Source organism: Arachis duranensis, chromosome 4, assembly GCF_000817695.3.
Source record: "Arachis duranensis cultivar V14167 chromosome 4, aradu.V14167.gnm2.J7QH, whole genome shotgun sequence".
NCBI classification, from domain to species: Eukaryota; Viridiplantae; Streptophyta; class Magnoliopsida; order Fabales; family Fabaceae; genus Arachis; species Arachis duranensis.
Genome location: NC_029775.3, coordinates 32,628,182 through 32,634,098, shown reverse-complemented (window position 1 = coordinate 32,634,098; position 5,917 = coordinate 32,628,182).

The following is a 5,917-nucleotide window of genomic DNA, read 5'->3' as shown; positions in this document are numbered from 1 at the left end:
CTAGATGGAATGTTTATTTTATTTTATTTTAACCAAACAGTAAAATACACAGTTTTACATTACATAATCAGTTCAGAAAATAAATATCTCCAGCTCAAATTAAATACCAAGGGAAAAAAATTTAATCACATTTAATCTTTTTATGGTATATAATTATTTAATTATTTTTTAATTACATCTAATTAAATTATACTTAATTACATTAATTTTATTTTAAATAAATTTATTTTTTTATAATTTTACTCTTAAAAATATTTACTCATCATAAAATATTTGTAAAATGACTAATAAACAAATTTATAGAAAAAATGATACATATACAATAAAGTAATGTAATTCTAGTCATATATATTAACATATTTTATAATATAATATAATCATAATTTTTTATAATACCAAATATCTTGTTTAGAAAATAAGTAAATAACTAGAGAATCAACACACTTTTTAAAAAATATAATTATTTAATATTAGTTTAAACATAATAGAAAAATATTAATTATCTACCATTTCTTTACTTAAAATTCATGAGATTATTCAAAACTCAAAAGAATACGAAAGGTCCAAATTCATCAAAGAGGCTAATAGGCTATGTGGAATGGCTTGAACTACGAGGCCAGATGCAACATTTCTTGCGTCAAAACTCAAACACAAGTTGGTAGTTGCGCGTGGTTTGCAGTTTTACTTTTTTATTATTATTATTTTTTGTTTCTAAAATTTTGGAAAAAAGAAAAGAAGGTGAAAATTAAATTCAAAATGTTACTATTTTTATTTTTTTATAAAATAAAAAAATACAAATTAAACGCATTCTATTTTTTTTTTTTTAGTACCACAAAACAAAATTAAAGTAGACAAAATAAGACTTGTGAAATATGAAATGCATGGTGCATGGTTTTGCATCATGTTATTATTGTAGTGCAATAATGACTAAATTGGTCAAACACAAGGATTGAGAATGCAGTGGCAGAGTTTTAGGCGAGAAAGCTAAGCCTCATGAGTCATGAATGGTGCATTTTCTAGTTGGTCATCAGTCATCACCGCCATGGAAGCAGCCTCACTATTCGCCGCTGTAATCTTATCCTTCCTTGTATGTTTCTCAAACCATCCATTACTTGGTCAAGGGCTTAGTACCTAAATAAAAAATTAGTCGTCAAATTAATTATTTAAATCAAAGACATTCTAAAATTATTCCTGTGAATATATATAATGAAATATATTTTAGATGACAAAAATTATACAATTATTTTTTATCTTTAATTATATTTAGTTGAAGATATGATATATGAATGGACCATTTTAAATTACTGTATGTTATCAACCAATTAAGTTCAAAATTAGGATTGCCATTTAAATAGTTGTAAGATAATTAACTGGATGAATTGGATGAATGTGAGGGGAATAAATATGTTTGTAATCAAACTATAATTAATTTTTCAAAAATTTACTGATTTTTTTCGAAGAAAAGTAATAGAAAGTTTCTTAATAGTTAATACCGACATAAAAACTCATGAAACCAAAACAGAAATTTCTTATAATCAGCATAATTTTTTTTTGGAAAAAACAAAAAATACAAAAAAATTGATTAAAATAACAAAATTATGTATAACAACAAATTAAAATAAATGCTGCGTTTGTTTACATGCACCAGATATTAAGATATTAAGATAAGAATATAAAAATATAAAATTGCATTTAACCAATGAGATATAAATAGATATATTATGTCTAGAGATACTAAATTAGTATATTTTGTGTCTATTATGATAAAAAAAGATACATAAGACACTAATAAAAGATACAATTTATTTTTTTATTTTTTATTATTTTTATTAATTTTTAACCAGAAGAAAAAAAATATAGGAAAAAAAATACAAAACAAGTAAGTAGTAGAAGATAAAGAGTAAAAAAAACATAAAAGAAGAAAGGAAAGAGTTGAGAAAAAATAGACTTAGTGCGTTAAAATTTAATTAGAAAATATTTATTTATCCAACACTATTAATATTAATTAATATGAATATATTAGTAAAATGTTCATATTTAAATTAATTTCTATTAATAATTACGATTATAGATACTTCTGTTTTTCTCTGATTGGACAATAAATATGCTTGTTTTAATCTATCAACAAAGGTTAATTTTTTTAATATGTCCAGTCGGTGTAAATAAATTTTGTTAGGAATTGGGGTTCATTAGCATTGGGAAAATTACGTGTCTTTAGGCCTTTTATGTGGAAACAGAAGTCTAAAACGTAACCTCTTATTTTGTTGGTACTTGCATAATATAGTATAGCCCCCTAGCTAGAAATATGTGTGGGTAAGTGTTGGTACTAAAGTTTCACGTAAGATATTATTTCATTGAAAAAAGGGTATCTTTGAATCGTCACTTTCATGGAATAAAAACAACGAATATCTATCCCTAGCAGGGGCTGCCATTAAAAAACTTCAACTAATTTGGTACCCACACGTCACCTTCTGCATGGAAATATTCATTTCCTTTCTCATATACAGAAATAATAATATAATATTACTAATAATGATAATTACGAAATTGACAAGCAAAGCAAGTTGAACTAGGACCAGTCACCCCCATGTCCGAAGTCGTCTACATTTATTTTTCTAAATTAATGGCTACGAATTTGTTGGTCCACAATAGTTTTCGACTAACCCGATTCTGTTCCGTCCAAATATTACATAAAATATTCTTTTGGAACCTTTTATTAGACAACTTGATTCTGGATAGAAGACGTGTGAACTGAATTTCGCACTCACTTTTGTCTACAATATTAACAATTTTTATTTTCAATAATAAATTTATTTGGATTTTGGATACAATACCATGGGACTGATTTTTTTTATATGAAAAAAATATGCTTTTCTTTATTTTTAGGAAACAACAAGGGTTTATTAATTTTTTTTGGTCAAAAATTATAAAACATGGCTTGCGTTTTATATAAAAAAAATATTTTAATCAAAAGTTTTGTCTATAAATAATTAAATACTATTGTTAATTTATTTGTATCTCATACTTTATTCTCTTTTTTTTTCTTTTATATTTGTGAGTTTTATGACAATTAGTAGTGTAAAAAAAATCGATTAGATGAAATTGAAATTATGGAAGATATTACAAATTTGCGAATATATTATAACAATGAGATTGTACTAAATACACACGAATGAGTGACTTTTGTTTGTAAATATCCGTTTTTCTTTGTTATTCCATGCACCATGAGTTTTATAGAGTTGCAAAATAGTCTTTGTGAAAACATACAAAGTCACATTTCATAGAGGGTGAGCAACATTTTATATAGGAATCCTATACATATATTTGGTGGGGTGATATAGTTTCAAATAATGTCCATCACTAACGATGCATGTATGCAGCAGATGTTCTACATTTATCAATGAATTCGATTTCACGTGTCGACGATAGAGTTGTACGCTGTGTTTGAATAGCATATGGGACTGGACACAGTTGACGATGAGGTAAATACGGATTAGTTTAGGGATATAGATCAGGAAGAAGATAACAACGACAATGAAGAGGAATTCGAAACCAACTATGAAGTCGATAATGAAAACGATGATGGGGATGAGGTAGACAATTCGGCGGTGTAAAATGAAGTAGATGCACTTGCAAATGAGTACCCCTTTGGTGTTCCGTCTTTTATGCGAACTCTGGATCTCGAAGTCATGCATGTCCCAGAATTTCCTAAGTATGCGAATATGGGTATATGTTCATTAATTAAAATTTCAACTACCATTTCTTTATTTAGCCTTGACCGACTAATGGTGGTTTGCATGTTGTAGGCGAAGGCAATGTCACGACGGAAGATGGTGAATTTAGTGTCGGGATGGAATTTGATTCTAGAAAGTCAGTGATCTCTGTAATAAAAAATTACAATATCTCTAGAGGAGTTGATTACCTAGTGTATGAGTTTGAGCTGTAGACATTTTATGCAAAATGCAAGGGGTATGGTGCAGGGTGCGATTGGCTTATCCGAGCTAGCTTGATTCGAAAGAAAAGTTGTTGGGAGATCAGAAAATACAATGGTAAATACACGTGCATCATGGGGATAATTTCACAAGATCATGCCAAGTTGGACTCAAACACGATTGCAAATGCTATTAGGCCGTTGGTTGAAGTAGACCCGTCAATAAAGGTGAAGTTTATTATTGCAAAAGTTAAATCCAGGTTCAACTACACTGTAAATTACCGCAAGGCTTGGTTGGTAAAGCAAAAATCTGTGGCAAAAATTTTCGGTAATTGGAAAGTTTCTTACCAGAATCTGCTAGTATGGTTGAAAGTAATAGATGCAAAGATGCCAAGGTTTGATGTTCAAATAAAAACTCTCCCTGTTTATCGTGAGAGTGAGGAGGTGAATGGTGTAAGAGTTCTCCATCACTGCAAGCCATTGGTGCAGGTTGATGGCACACACCTATACAAAAAATATACAAGTGCACTTTTGGTTACAGTGGCACAAGACAGGAACTAAAATATTGTGCCGATTACTTTTGTAATCGTGGAGGGTGAGATGACAGATACATAAGAGTTTTTCTTACTAATTTGCACAGATATGTTGTTGCTCAAGATGGCGTAGGCATTATTTCTGACTGTCATAACTCCATTGATGTAACAATAGCTTGTTGTATGGTGCATGGTCACTACCAAGAGCGTGGCACATGTTCTACATCAGGCACATCGGCTCTAACTTCTTAAGGAGGTTTAAGCCTCCATACTTGTATAAACCCGTAGTTAACACAAGTATTTAAAGTTGCTGTTATGGTTTTATCCTTAGTAATTTGTAGTTTCTGCTTATAATTACGTGGTTCGCTTTACAAGATATTATAGGATAGAACAGGAGTACAACACAAACTATAAAAAGGCTTAAAAAATGGGGTGAGACATATACTTGATGGTGCAATGAGATTAGTGTTGAGAGATGGGTATTGGCATTTGATGGCGTCATCGTTGAGGTCATATGACGACTAATTTGGTAGAGTGCATAAATTTTGTCCTTAAAGGTACACGTAACTGCCATTGTTAAGTCTACTTTCTATCGGCTAAATGAATTGTTTTCTCAGATGAGTGTGTTTGCAACGTATTTACATGTTCAGAATTTGAAACTAAACGAGTTGAAGAAAATTTTCGACGTGCAGAACATTGTTGTCAACTGGTTTGATAGGCGCAATGAGATGCTTGAGATTCGTAAGATGCGAGATGGTTCTATATACACTATTAACCTTGCACAACGACATTGCAATTGTGGCAATTTCCAGGTCGAGCAACTTCCATGTCGCCACGTTCTTGCATGTTGTACTAACCAGCGTCTTGATTGGCAAATATATGTACATGACGTGTACAAGATGTTTGAAATTTGCAAGGTCTAACAGGTGAGATATGAAGAAGCGAAGGTGATCACCAATTGGACATTGAGGTGTGTGACGAAAGGACGACTGAAGTCAACCCTCTACTTGAATGAGATGGATTCACGGGATATGCGTGGTCTTTGCCGATGTACTATATGTGGACGGGAGGGACATAGCTGTAGCCGATGTCCTCAATGTACAGATCCAAGCTCTATCTGAGGTCAATAGTGGTTAACCTTACTCGTGTATTTTTCACTTTCTTATGCAACCTTTTTATGTATTTATGCATTTTAACTTTCGCAGTGTAACCTTCTTACGGATTTAAGCATGTGAACTTTCCCATGTAACTTTTTTACCTATTTAAGCATGGTGTGCAATTTATTTATGTTTACATTAATATAAAATATAATCCAACTTACAATAATAAAGATGAGAACAAACAGAAACGTCTAAATATACAATCAACCATACAATAAGACACACAACAATAAAAAGAAACCTCCAATAATACTAATCACATGGACAACAATAAGAATAGTAATGATAACAAA